The sequence below is a fragment of the Saccoglossus kowalevskii genome, chromosome 10, assembly GCF_978046115.1.
Source record: "Saccoglossus kowalevskii chromosome 10, keSacKowa6.1, whole genome shotgun sequence".
Lineage (NCBI taxonomy): Eukaryota > Metazoa > Hemichordata > Enteropneusta > Harrimaniidae > Saccoglossus > Saccoglossus kowalevskii.
Window position 1 is genome coordinate 14,579,701 of NC_140650.1, and position 15,112 is coordinate 14,594,812.

Below are 15,112 nucleotides of genomic sequence, written 5' to 3' on the forward strand. Positions count from 1 at the left end.
TACAAGGATGTTTTAATATCATTTGTCAAGTTTACTGATAAATATTTCAATTATAAATCTATCTTGAAAGGATTTGATTTTTCCTCGCTAAACAGCCATAGAATACAAAGCACCTAGCTTGAGTATAATGTTAGTCATTTATTGTATAATCTAATGCCTTGAAATTTTGACTGCACTTTTCCAACGCAAGTTATGAATATTTTAATATAATTTCACTCAGTTTTAGTGAGTAAAAACGTGTTGTTAAACTGATTAAACTAACCGGGGGGTTCAGCATGTCTGGGTTTACCGACATGGACTTGTAGTTCGAACGTATTCGAATATGCAAAATAGTCATATGCAAATATTCCTTGTGTATGCGTTGCTGATGAATAGAGCGTATCGAAGCATTCACTTGTCATTATTTATGAAATATTATCAGCGTTGCGCGCGAGTAAATGTTGTTTCCGAGTCTCAACTTTACATGTCACAGCGATAAAAACGATACCGTCGCCCTTTTTTTCGTGTACTGTTCGAGCGCTGACATACTGACGACATTTACGTGTATTTTTGTGTGTGAAATATCAGTTAGTGACATTGTGTGTGAAATATCATTTAGTGACATATTCCCTTTAAACGTCGCGTTGTTTACGTTTTTTGCAGTCTTTTGCACTCGACGAAAAATAGCAAGTTGTCCGCTGCTGTTGTATATTGAATATTCATGTATGTGTTCTCGTTAATAAAACTACTCGCGGGCAACGTTGTCACAACAGGTCCGTCGCAAGTTAGTGTTGGTCAGGTGACCGGCATGATTTGTTATTATATATTCCCACATTCTGGTTTGCGAAAATGTGAACATACGACGACGATCTAAACAGAACATCATTTTGACCCATGACAGCGGGTACATGGATAGCGCCCTCGTCGACGTATTAATAGTACTATCAGGGGGTAAATCTTCTCCTCTCTGGGGTTCTCCACAATTGCCAGGGGGGAATCTCGTCTCGTCTCTATATCTCGTCCCCTTGAGGTACGGGATCGGGGAAGTCACTTATACTTTACAGTCAAATAAGACACACACAAGGAAATACGTTCCAGCTCTCGTCTTAGTCGGTCAATCGAGCACTCTATAAGACACAGCGCCCTGGAGAAAAAAATCCCCAAGACTCTCACAAGGCTGAACCAAGACTCGCCCAAGACTGGACTGCCTCAAGACTCGCCCCTGGACTGGACTCTCGACTGCCCTCGACCCTCAGACTGCGTCTATCGTGCTCTGCTCCCCAAGACCAACTCAAACTCTCTTTATTCATTTTCACAACTCTAACCAATTACAAAACAGTAAAAAGACTCTAGGACGTAACCTTCAATCATAAAGCCAATCACACTAAGTACTGAATACGTCATATCTTTTGATTAATCGTTCACTACATTAATAACTACGGATATAAACTGTCCAAAATCGATAGTCAGAATAGCGACGGATATCTGGTAATTAGTTCCAAATCACTGAGCCAAGTTCCGTCCAAAACTTCAAATAGACCTGAACGATGACAGACATAACACAGCAATTCGCTCGTAATCAGCTAATTAAGTCGGTCAACAGATACGCGAAAACAAATTCATGACAGTACCTTTGTTGGCAGGACCATATACCCTCTACAAGAGGGTCTACGGCAGGACAAAGATAAAAAAAGACGAGGACACGACTCCGTCAATTGAAATGGTAAGTAAAGAAAGTATTTTCCGACAATAACGATACTCGAGGTATAAACTCCACAAATATCATAAATGAACAAAAATGTCGAAGTAAAGATACAATTTACGAGTAAGAATTGTTGCGTGCACCGTGGCTATTAGAAGTGGTTGTAATTTTACGACAGATTACTCCTCAGATAAGGAGTCTTAAGGTAGCGGAATAGTTTTTTGGGCACTTTTCACATTTTTTTTTGAAAATCACAAGCATAGCTCCATAAGGCATGCCACATACATTAGTGTATTTATTTTATTGAAAAAATAATATCTTGTACAAGTAAACTGGTTTTTTCCTTGTGTGCAAACAAATACCCAAGTTTTTTGTTTATCCAGTGTACACCCCATGAGTGCTTCTCATTAATATTCATGGTTAACAAACATAACTGAACTGGGGCTAAGCTATTTACAAACAACTGATAAGATATCTGTTTGTAGTTTACACACAGCTGATAAGATGTGTGCACTGCTTCGTTTCAAGAGGAGGAAGCTGTACAGCAAAAACAAAAACAAAAAACACTTTCGAAACACAACAAATTTTGTATAAACAAAATAGTACATGAGTGTATCACATGTTACCGGATTTTGCCATAAATTCGCCCGGGCCGTTTAACGGCAGTTTGGTATTTTTTAAGATTTTTAAAAAAATATTTTGGGAAGACAAATTTATGTTCTAAATGTTATTTTAATAAATCTGTTGTCAAAATAAAAGTACAATGTCACAGTTGGAGATTTTTAATTTTTTTTTATTTCTGTTTGATACATTATATGCTTTTTAGGATCAGATCAGGGGGCCTTGACCCTTACCGAGTTCCGTGTTGATTGACATTCAACGAGATCCGAATTTTTAATTTGATGGCTGGTTTGAATATATCCACTTTTACAGTGATCAATATAAGCGTTTGGAAATAGCATAATTATATTGCGTGAGTGAAAGAAGCCAGTGAAACAGCGTGTTCTATTTATTTCTAACGCGCGTGGTCGGCGTCTTTGATTGCGATTGTTTTGTATTTTTGTCTTCGAAATGTATCACTCGCTGCGTTTTTTTTTTGGGTCACGTCTCGCAACTGAAAGTCCAAGCTGACTTTGTTTTGGCTGTAAAACTAAAAGCCCCCAACGTCGGATTCGTCAGCGTCATTCACAAATACTTGAAGGGCATCTGTGATATCTTCACCTTCAAACTGTCTTCGTCTAAAAAGTCAAATTCGCCATCTTCTTCTCCACAGTTAGCTTCCCCAGCTAACACCTCTTGAAGTTTGCTGTTCAGTAATTTACTTTCATTGACTCCACCGTCATTCACAGCAGTTTTCGTTTCCTCAACGGCGGTACTCACAATGGTAAAGGATGTTTCCCAAGATAGTACGACGTATTCAATGCGTAAGTGTGAATTATAAACAGACCAGAAAAGTCCGGTTAAAGCAACAAAAAGACGACAAAAAGACACTTTGAAGCCCCGTCATAGCCATAACAAGAAACCACGTGGGGTTGTTTAGTGTCTGTCAATATTTTAGAACACTGCATTTTCATTGGTCGAATTACGTTGAAAGAGTCGTCAATTGAAACAAATATTACAGTCTGTTGACAGTGATTGATCACTGTTATCATCATGAGAAAAAAGACCTGATTTCAGGTCGGTAAAATATGGTAACTCGCATAGGATGGAACTGTAGCTCCCTGGTTTCGCGTTAACACCACGACGAACAAAATAACCGACAGCAAAACCAAGCGAGCTACAGAACTGCAGCTAGCTGTTGGGGAGCCACACTACGGTAGCTTCCTTTGCCGAGATCGCCAGAATCTTCACGATAAAGTGGCAAGTTTAAAACTTGATGCAGCACAATTATTTGCGAACATAATGGACTTGAATTTAGCTGATGGTGGTTGTTACTATCTTAAAATAAAATCAAACCAAAGTCCGACGTACCTGCAAAAAGAGTGCATGTAAATGTGCTGTAAGACGAACACTTTGGTAAGGAGGGGCAGAGTTTCCTTCGAATTTGTCTGAAAATCGCTTTAGGCTTATTCAGGTAAAATGAAAACTAAACTTGCACGAACACTACAAAAGGTCCCTCCCGAAAATAACAAGTCCAACAAAAACGGTCTCGTCGGATGATGATTTACAATATTTTCGTGTTGAAAATTTACTCTGCATTTCTTCCAATCCCACACATAAAAAAACTTACCCCACAGCCGTCATTCCATTTTCTTATTCTACCGTAATCTGCGCAAGTTTGCTCGCGGGAGTCTGATAATTATTGTCGGAAAGTGTTCTTGTGTCTCTAAAAGACTTTGAAACTTGTGGAATACTCAAGAAAATAAGTTTGCAAATAAAACGGCCCAAACATAAATACGCTATGTTGACAAACACTTCATCTGCCCAGTGTAGTATTTGTGTTGTTTGCTACCTGCAAACAGAACCGCCCACTTTGCATAATCCCAGCTGGAATGAATGACGTCACCGTTCGTTATCAGCACAGACCGTGTCAAAACTCCATAGCGTGAAAGAAAACGGTAAAAATACAGTTTTTTCACAGACATAAATGTCGAATCATGATTTTTTTCTGAAAACAACCTTCAAGGTAATTTATTTACTGCCAACCTATATAATTGTTGCTGCTAAAACGGGAGTTAACCTTGATTGAAGTTTAAAATCATAAAAGTGCCGATTTCTCGGTGTTCGATTTCTGGCAATTGCCGTTGACCTAATTTTAAATGGCGTTTCAGTAAGTAGCGCTACGATGTCGCCGTTTGGCTTTCCGTACTCTCGAATATGTTGGCTTCGTATCCGTATTTACATTTTTGCGAAATTCTATCGCGTATTTTCACAAACCTCGCGCAAACCACCGGTATACACTAACTTCAACACCAAAAAACGTGCTTGAAATTTTCCATTTTCGGAGAGGAAAAAAAAACTTAATTTAAAAAATAGAAATACGGATTTAAACTTCATGACCTTTGCTTCAAAACAGTGTAAAGTTTTTGGCCGCATGCATGACCGTAGAGCTGACATTTAAAAATGTATTCACGTTAGTTAATTATCAGCCGCGCCGATTTTCAGAATCACGTGACGCTAAAACAAACACAGTGTTCACAAAATATTAATAATAGAAAAGTACAAGTCAAGGGCTTTCCAAACATATATAGATTGTATAGGTTCTTGTAAAATTTACTCCGATTATAGATGTTTACATTTTCCATGCCAAAAAACTATCTCGCTACCTTAATTCCTGTCTTCTGGGATACCAGGATATTAGTCATCCATTTATAATGAACCAATAGAAGATTCACATATTGACATATGTAGGACTTAATTAATCAGAGCAAACTAGACATGTCGTCATCGTGGACAGTACTTTCATTTTGCAAATACGGTTTAAATGAAAATGGCAGGGAAATTATAAATGTTAATATGTTCCCTTCAAGTATCGATTATTAAACACAGGAATTTCATATGAGTTGTTAGACATTGTGACGTAAGCAACTCGTTGTGGGTAATGTGTGTTACGTCCGCTGTTGTAGATTTGGCATTGGTAGTTGGCATTGTACTCACGTAAAACGTGGTTAACAAAAAAAAAGCAAGGCATGGTCAAACTCAAGCTGGTCTCGGCGACTGTTTTCACACAGTAACATTTCATGGCACATACACGCTTTACACCGAATGCCAACATGCATTGTTACAGTATTTTTATGTAAATAAATTCACACAAAACACACACAAAGTTGTTTCAGCGAAAATTAATTTCACATAATAAAGAAGCCCAAGGCACTACAAGTGGAAACCAGAAAATTAATGTCTGTGTAGCATTACAGGGGCGGATACAGGATTTTTTGTATGGCGGAGGCGGGGGGGGGTCCCAAACTTTAAAATCGCCAGACTAAGTTAATGATTTTTTTATATTATACAAAAACAAATTGAATACATTTTTCAACGGGGGGGGGGGGGCAAAGAACCTCCCTAGATCCGCCACTGCTATAACTTCTACGTCGACCGATTCAAGTCCGATCGTAAAGAATCACTTCTAAAAGTAAGTGTTCGACGGCGATTCCGATATACTGTTGTTATCGCTGTTACTTACGTTGGAGTCGTTAACAGCTGCGATGTCTCGGGAGTTGATATACCAACAAAGTGCACCACATCTAGATATTGAGTTGGTTAAAGATATTGCCTTACGTCGCCACTGTGTATGTATGACAGCCGAATTTTGTGTATGGCTAATTTGACTCAATGCATAAAATCTAACAATATCAAAATCCCATTACAGGAATATACAATGTACTTCAGTATTAACAACAACGCGAATTAGCGAAATAAAAGGTTATTAGCTAAAGTTATTTGCTCTCTGAAGTGACCTGTTTACAGTAATTGCTTCCACCTTTCATCTAAACAAAGTCTGGCAAATCTGCTTGTTGTCTTGCATAGCAAACAAATAACGATACACATCCTTCCCCGTAGGTCTGCGCTCTTTTCGGTATTAAAAGTACAAGGATGGCGCCCTCAATCGACGGATGTAATAGTGCTTTTTGGTAGGACATGAATAAAAACAAAAGTAAGTTAATTTTAGTTTAGCCACACGAGGGCGTACATGTATTCGAATGATGAGGTGAATGTTAGAAAAAATACGTGAGAATGGCGGGAAACGCGCCCAATTAACATACATGAGAGTGGCCTGAGAAAATAGTGGTCTTGAACAGCTCGAGAATATCATTTTTTTTTAAATCATGTCAATTCGAAAATTCCATGTATTCGTAAGCCTGCTCGTAAGCATACACTGCAAAGGACAAATACTGAAATAGACAAGTAACCTGTAGAATGCTGTGTGGGTAATATTTTTATATTGATTTTTGCTGCATTTGCAGCAAATAGTTACCAAACAATGAGAAATCTATTGGATTGAATATACCTCTCAGGTGGCTTCACATGCATAGTTCAAGCCTGCCTAACCGGTGCTTATACCAGGATTTAGTTACAGCTTCATGTTCCCAGTAATCCCAGTAATTCATGAAAGACTGGCACTCCCATGCAATTAACAGCGAGTTAAATTCTTGGGATTGAAACATATATTTTGAAGTCACTGATGTAGGCAATGAATAACTTAAAGTTGACATAAAGACGAGGTAGTGCTCAACTAGTGGCTGAAATTATAATTAATTTGTTTATTTCAATTTCTCCTGAAGTCAAATAGAATACACTGGTGAAACACAATAGTACCCATGGGCGAAAGGATGTTTTGGGGTGTAGTTTACATTGTGTATGGAGTGGTAGGATCGGGTGCAATTTGTTCATTTCCAACTCTTATGAAGTCACGTAGAATTTCACTTAATTTATTTTTGCTGACATGTTTTCAAGCATTACATGTGAATCCAATTTTCACTGTGCTGTGTCTCAATAGAGTGTGAGGGAAATGGCATTTTCACTGGAATTTATTTCAGGGGGAAAATGTTTTCAGTGATAATGAAGTATTATGACAGAACCCCATACCCTCCCCGTGGCTTTCATTGCGTATGGAAGTTATTTTCACGAGTGATGCGGTGTATCCTGCTGCCGTTCTTTCACGAGCGAAGCCACGGGGAGGGTATGGGGTTCTGTTATTATTACATATGTCCCATATTTGATTATTTCATATTAAAGAAAGAACGTGCAAAAAATCGGGATAGAAATTTAGGTCGGGGAACCCAATTGCCCATTAATATGCTCCAAGACAGTGCTGCGACCTAGCAACGCGTGTCAGTGTAGAACGCGTGTCACTGTACGTGTGAAAATAAAATAATCAGACGTCTAAACTTGAGTCATTGTCCGAATAAATACTGCTCAAATTGACTAAGTGTTCAAAACGTCATAAAAAAGACGCCGCCGAAGATGCGCGTCGCACAATCTTTTTGCTAGCTGTCAAACAACTTGTCAAGTCAAAACATCTACGCGCCAAAGTGAAAAGGCTGATTTTACTGCGGGTCCAGGCTGCGGGTGGATGTTCAGAGAGCCCTTCAAGATTGATAAAACTCAGTTTCCAGGTGGTCAACATACATTAAGTTTTCCCAATCCTAGTATTCTATGTGATGTACATCTAACATGCCAAAAATGAACGATTGGTGAACGATTTGAACCTGACAAAAATAGCAGACGGAAATGTGTTTACAAAATAAAAATAGTGATTACTTGATTTTAAAAATAGATACCAGGAAGGGGGGGGGCATAAAAGAAAAGTTATATAACATTTTATTATTCAATAATTTATTAAAATACATAAGTTTGTCCAATTCCCTGTGATATAACACCTCAGACATAGCTCATTGTACTCGGTTTGAGTGTGGGTACAAAGTTACTATTTGAATTTTTTATATCTTTTTTCATTAATGAGAAATTTGACCCCAAAGTTAGAGTAACGGTTCACCAGGAATGGCTTTTTAACTCTTCTGTGATTTTTTTGGGCTTGGCTGATTTTGTTCAAACTTGATAGGCAGATCGTACCATCACTAATTGGAAAAACAATCCTGACCCACCGCTACCATGGCAACAGCGAAAATCTGTTTTTTGAATACTTTCGCCCCAAATTTATTACCTCCTACCAGTCTTGTAATAGCAGTGGCCAAATGATCATGTCTTTTATTCTGGCTACGTTGCGCACTGGTAAGAGATCACTGGCGCCGACATTGTTACAACCGAAGTATTTTTATTTTGTAAATAAATGTTCGTCTGCTATTTTTATCCAGTTTAGCAACATTTTTTGCATATTAGGTGTACATCACATGGAATACTACGATTGACAGAACTTGGTGTATGTTGACTGAGTTTTATCATAGTACGAAGTACCAGGAGGTTTCTGCTGGCGACGTTGCGGCGTTACCCAGTTCCAAATAAAGATTACCAACGCCAAATGAGCAACATTTTAACCGGTAATCAAGATTCATTCAATCCACGGCTAGCAAGCAACATCAGAAGCGAAGTTGTAGCATGCAGTACTAGTAAGTCATCCCGTCAGTGGAGTACCACAGTAGCACGGCATGCTTGCCTTCAGCATTGTATTCAAATGAATCACGTGGTGTGTCGTTCTCGTTCAAACCCGGAATTCGATCAATAGGGGAGTTTCAGTATAAAAAAACACATTGCAAATCATGCAAGTTCAACATTTTCAAACCAGTATACTAAAACAGGAATGCTCAGAGTGCAAAAGTATGATAGTTATTACTTTCCAGTATACACATCTCTGTTAATACTATCTCTCACATGTTCTACTTCCAATTACTCCTGCGTATAATGGACTAGCCTCTTTCTTGTTGACATTCAGACTAAAATCATGTGACAGGCTGTTAAAATTGGCTGTTGTATACTCTTTCGCCGGTCTGGGAAATGTGTTTAATTAGCTCTCATTCAAGCAACAATGCAGATTTCCCAGTGGGAGTGAAACTATTCGACTCTGCCATTAAAAAATAGGGGTGTTTTCAGCAAAAAACGAATAACCCTGGAATGCACACAAAATACTGAATTTCGGAACAAATCGTGCATTACTTACAGCAGCAGAATACCACAGAAATATCAGACGAAACATGAAAACACTATATATTGTATTTCGGCCTGAACCCTCTATATTGCAATTCAAGGAATTAACCCCTTATGTGCATCCATTTCCCACCTTGGTATCACCCACCCCTGAAAACAAACTCTTAATACCACGCTGAAGCGTTTGGTAAAAATTGTCAGCAAGATATGAGAATATGAGTATATTTAATACCAAGGACACAACTCCGTCAGATGAAAGGGTGACAATACCGATACTCGAGGTATAAACTCCACAAATAGCATAAATGAACAAAACTGTCGAAGTAAAGGAACCATTTACGAGTAAGAATTGTTGCGTGCATCCCGATTTTAATCACCGTAGGTGATTCTTAGAAGTGGTTGTAATTTTACCTAAAATTACTCACACGATAAGTAGTCTTAATTACCGTCTTCTGAGATACCTTGAGTGTGACTATTAGTCGTCCATTTACCATGAACCAAGATAAAGTGTGTCGTCGTCGTAGACAGTACTTTTACTTTGCATATACAATTATTAGGAATGTACATGAAAATAGCAGGAATTTTAGTATGTATCTTTCCATTATAGGTTATTAACTCAAATAGATTTTATATGAGTTGTTAGGCATTGTGGCGTGGACAACTGGTAGAGGACGCGAATTATGTTACGCCCGCTGTTGTAGATTTCGTCACGGTACTTGTTGGTATTGTACACACGTAAAATTTGCTTAATGAGGCATGGTCAAACCCAGCTGGAGTCTCGACTGTTTTTCACGAGGGAACAGTTTATGGCATATACATACTTGACTAACAATAGAATAAAGAATACTATGTATAACACACAGCATTTACGAGCACTGTATTTAATGGTTCATGCTATTGCAAGTAGAAATCTTAGAAGGAAATGTATGGGTTGCACCAATCTGATTAAAATCTGATGTAGTGTACGGGCTTTAATTATTTTGGCTATAAACTTATTTTAATTTTATTTTTTATTATTTTTGTTATTAATGCTTTTTTATTTTATTATTATTTTCCTTTGATTTTGATTTTGTGTTTTTTTTTAATTCCGCCCTACATACATCTGACCCGATGCCTATGTAACGAGATTTCAACGAGACCCACTATCGACGATTTTAGTCAACGAATCACAGACCTCCTTCTATAGCGCACATGATGACGTCACCGGGCAGAGTCAGGTGGCAAACACACTCAAATAAAATGACGGATTATACCGACGTTAGCGACCGAGAATAGCATGGCTTTTCGGTAAGTTTATCATTGTCAAATGCAACGAAAGTCATTTTTATGTTAATATTGTGACTCGAATGTTTGGAGTTTAGATCGTTATTTTGCGTAGTTATTCTGGGAGTGACGATTTTGTTTCCACCGGTTCGACCGAACACCGGTGTCTTTTTCCAGTCGCTTGCCCTGGAGACAGGTGATGTTTTGTTGACGATCGGGCCAAAATCGTCTACGGTATTGAAGCCGTAGCTGTAAATATTCATCAAAATGAATCAACATTATGTACATTATACAATAACTTTTTATTAAAGTAATTGAGCTGATTTGGACTGGAATAAAATATTTTTTTATTTGGAACACATCGCAATTGATCAGGAAATATTTTTTTGCTCCAATTTTCTGCGTCGGTGCCGTGGGCCGGTGACTGTTATACAATTTAAAATCAGTTTGCATTGTTTACTTTAGCTGTTTACAGTGTTCTAATCATTACGATTTACTTATTTTTTTTTTGCTTCCATTCTAGATAATTATGCTCAGTGTTTAGTGTAAAATTGAAGCGATGACTGAATGAACGAACCTTGGCTGGAAAAAGATGTATTAGGAAGTGTACACATTTGTTGGAAGTGAAACAAATATTCAATGTAATGACAACAATTGATGTAGAATTTCTTCTGTAAATAAAAATATACTATCAATTTTCTATTAATGGTTTATTCAAGTGGGCAAAATATAATGTACAGAAAGATTGCCCGTAGAATATCGCTACAATGAAAAGTAAGCAACCGACAGCCTGTATAAAAGGGGGACTGTGATTGGCTGTTATTTACACGAGATTTGAACGGGACTTGCACAGGCGTCGGATCAGATGTAGGTAGGGCGGAATTTAAAAAAATCTCAAAATCAAAGTAAAATAATAAAATAAAAAGGCATTAATAACAAAAGTAATAAAAAATTAAAATAAGTTTATAGCCAAAATAATTAAAGCCCGTACACTACATCAGATTTTAATCAGATTGGGGTTGCACATCTGCTGAATGAAGTCTATTTGTAAAGACTGACTTGTGAGGGTGTTTGAAGACGAGTCTATGTTATTGATGTTATTGCCCTGGTGGTCGAAATAACTTTGCTGTCTCGGGAGTCGACAGACCCCCACAGCACAACCATGAAACTAAAAAAAATATTGCCCATGATTCAACACAGTGCGATATGGAGTTGGTAAAAGGAGGGCTTTAAATCGCCACATTTTTGTTTTAATTGTTTCAAACGCGTTGCACCGAACACGATAATAACTTATCGGCGTAGGTCAGCGACCCACAGCAGCGCAAAATCATGTTTCTATTTACGTAAAAATACTGAAACATGCACATGTATAATTTGAAAACATTATCTAATCAACATTGCGTTCGGATGAATTTTGTCTTGCTTGGTATATGTTAGTATTTGTAGGCTAACTTTCTGGTACCACTCTACCTACTTCGACACACTACTGTCTATATAGAAATCCTCCTCCTACATCCGCTCCCTCTACGCCATACACACATAACATATAGCAATGTTCGTAACGCGTGAAAACCGTTCATGATCTTTCTTCCTTATTTGGCACACCAGTCTATGACGCAATACTAGGTGTTATTATTTAAATACTTCATATGTCATGCGTGTAGTACTCTGTACGTGGCGCAGATACAAACATAAATTTAATAATGTCATTATACCTTATGTGCCACTTGGAAAACTTAAAGCGGGAGGGTCGTCACCTGCGCAAGCGACGATGGACAACACACGCTAAAACGCAAAGGCTCATGGGTAGACGCTTGTTTGTAAACAACGACACGCTATGGCCATCTAACGCATGCGCAGCTGACGACTCCCCGCTTTAAGTAAAGTGTAATAAAACGCAATTTTTCTAAAAAAATAAAAGCAATGAAATTTAATGGAATACAATTTAATGTGCAAATCTCATGTAATTCGACGAAAAATCTTATGTCAGTAATAGTAAACAGTTAAAAAAGTGTTATTGAAATCAATTTTCTACGTGCACTACAATATTATATCCAATTTGAGTATCCTGTTGCTAATTACCATGGTTACTCTGGAATGGAGGGGATAGTTGTTAGTGCTCAGTATCATGTCATAGCAGGTGTGGCAGGTGTTACTGACATCGCACAACGGCACGAGTGGACAAACCCTCACCTGGAATTTCAGTTAATTTCACAAGTGTGGAGTGGCGCATTTAGCACTAGCACACTCGCACATCTTTGCATTGTATTTTTACGAAGTTCACTAGTAACACTAAGAAATAAGACAATGTATAAAATACAATATTAATGAACTTGAATAGCCCATATGCTACTAACTAAGAACCAGAGAAGGTAATTTATAAATGATACCTCAACTGATACGTTGGTTGTCTGAAGTCCATTTGTAAAAACTGACTTTAAAGGTGTTTCTGGGACCCACAAATCCAATAGTTGTTGTCGTTGATAATGAAATAGACAATCAGACGGATTACAGCCAGTTTAAAGTTCATCGCCATGAAATCAGCAACTTACAAATAAAGCATCTCGATAAAATGCAGTGCTGTAAATATACATGTTACTGTTTCTAATACACCACACAAGGCATAAGATTTGAATGGACATCACTGCGTAGTTATCGTTGTATGGGCCAAAATAAATTCGCTTGTTACTTAATGTATCAATGTGTCAATGCAAAGCCCTGTTATTTACTATGTGGTTGCTTTGGCTGTATACCTGGTTGTCAAGACAAATGACAGCAGTGTTAAGCCATGGTCAAGTACTACTATAGGATGTTAAGCGAGGTTTCTTTGGGTTCGGACATTTTGAGTGTCATTCTCTGAGATTACTTTTTTCCCTATGAAATTCAGCCCGAGAGCTCACTTGTTGACACCGGGAAATTGACCCTTTCGAAGTTGTTGCGTTATTTGGCTATTTTCTGCCGAAACCTAAAATTCAGTTTTATTAATTTCACAGGAACAAGAAAATTATTGTCCCAGAGGAAGCACGTTTAATAATCATTAGCAAATGCTGCGATGGCAACTACTACTATATGCCTCGTGGAAACGGCACTATGGTAATTTCCAGATCAAAATAAAATGACTGAACCGTGAATGTTGGCGAGAGAACTTGGAATGAACGAATGAATGGATGAATGAATGCAATCACTCTCTCTATATATATTATAGAGGGACTGTGAACAAATAGAGTAGACTGGCTGAGTAGAGTGGATTGATTGGCTTAGAAGAGCTTTTAAAGACATCTAAAAGAGATTTGCGTTAATGGGAGAGATTGGCCGCCAATTTGTAACGAAGCGCTTATCCTTGCCCTGTTTATCGAGTACGATACTAATTGCCCCGGGGAAATCGATAAAGTAATCGTTTAGTTCCAAACTGGGACTAGAATTTTACTCGGAATATTCCAAAAGAAAAGATAACATTATGACGATAAGCCTTCGTCCCTGTTTAATTATTGACAATAGTGGGATATTTTTCTTAATTCCTTGTCTCGTGACAATGTGCATAGCAATACGCTTAAACTGAGGTAGGCAGTATTTAAAACCAGACTTCCAATTAGGAATCGAGATGTTGTTGAGACTATCAGGGTCGTCACATCTGCGCGTGTTCGTGCAGCGAATCTCGCGCGATATAATTGTTTAGCAGGATATTTTTTAGAGCATTTGCACGCAACACACACATAACTATGACCGCCATTATGTTACGGACTATGCCAGCAAAGTTGCTATCTGGTTTGATATGCCCGTCGTGAGATCACTATGTGATAGGAACAATTCAAATTAACATCAACAGGGCTAGGAAACGCGAAACTAATAATATTGGTTGATGGTAAACAGATTGTGTTACTAGTATACTGCACACAACATTGGTTTGATATAATCAGTTTCGGCAACGTAATGATCTCGAGACAGGAGTGCCGTTTGTGCATTCATTTTTTTTTTATGAATTCAAGCTTTTTTATATGTAAAAATGTGGTAATATTTCATTATTAAATGATATTGATATTTTCAAATTAATTATATAGAAATTACCAGTTAACGTATATATACATAAATACATCTATATATTTAGTACACTTCATTATTTATGAATAATTTTACTTTTATTTCTGAAATGATATTTAATTACGATTCGAGATACTTTATAACATACATATAAAGTATTTATGAAGGATTAATTCAATTCCATGAAAACAATCGATGTAGCAGCATTTACTTACAAATAAAGGATCAACGTATTACTATTCTTTGATGAGAATTGTGTACAAATAATTGTGTGACGTATGTAATCAGAAAAGTGTGTAATATTATTTAGATATCATGCATTTATCATGAATAAATACCATAATATTGAATAAATAAATACCATAATATTGAATAAATAAATACCATTATATTGAAGTAAGCTCGTCATTTGTAAATAATAATACAGACTCGTGTATTTCCTATTTCATTGCTAAATAAATATAAATAATCGCATTAAATGTAAATAACAGAGCGCGAACACCAAAGTGTAAAAATAATTGCGACTCGACGACTATAACATTATATGAAAACCACAGACGTTGGGGGCGTTTTCATCTTTTATAAAAA

The 15,112-nt window shown here is 37.4% G+C and overlaps 1 long non-coding RNA gene across 1 annotated transcript in view; it reads left to right on the plus strand.

The window, feature by feature from the left end:
* Positions 1-13,617, plus strand: part of LOC146737882 (uncharacterized) — a 29,732-nt gene extending 16,115 nt beyond the window's left edge. Inside the window, exon 3 of the long non-coding RNA XR_014930702.1 lies at positions 13,480-13,617. This is a non-coding gene — a long non-coding RNA (uncharacterized LOC146737882). The remainder of the gene's footprint in view (positions 1-13,479) is intronic.
* The last annotated feature ends 1,495 nt before the right edge of the window (positions 13,618-15,112 follow it).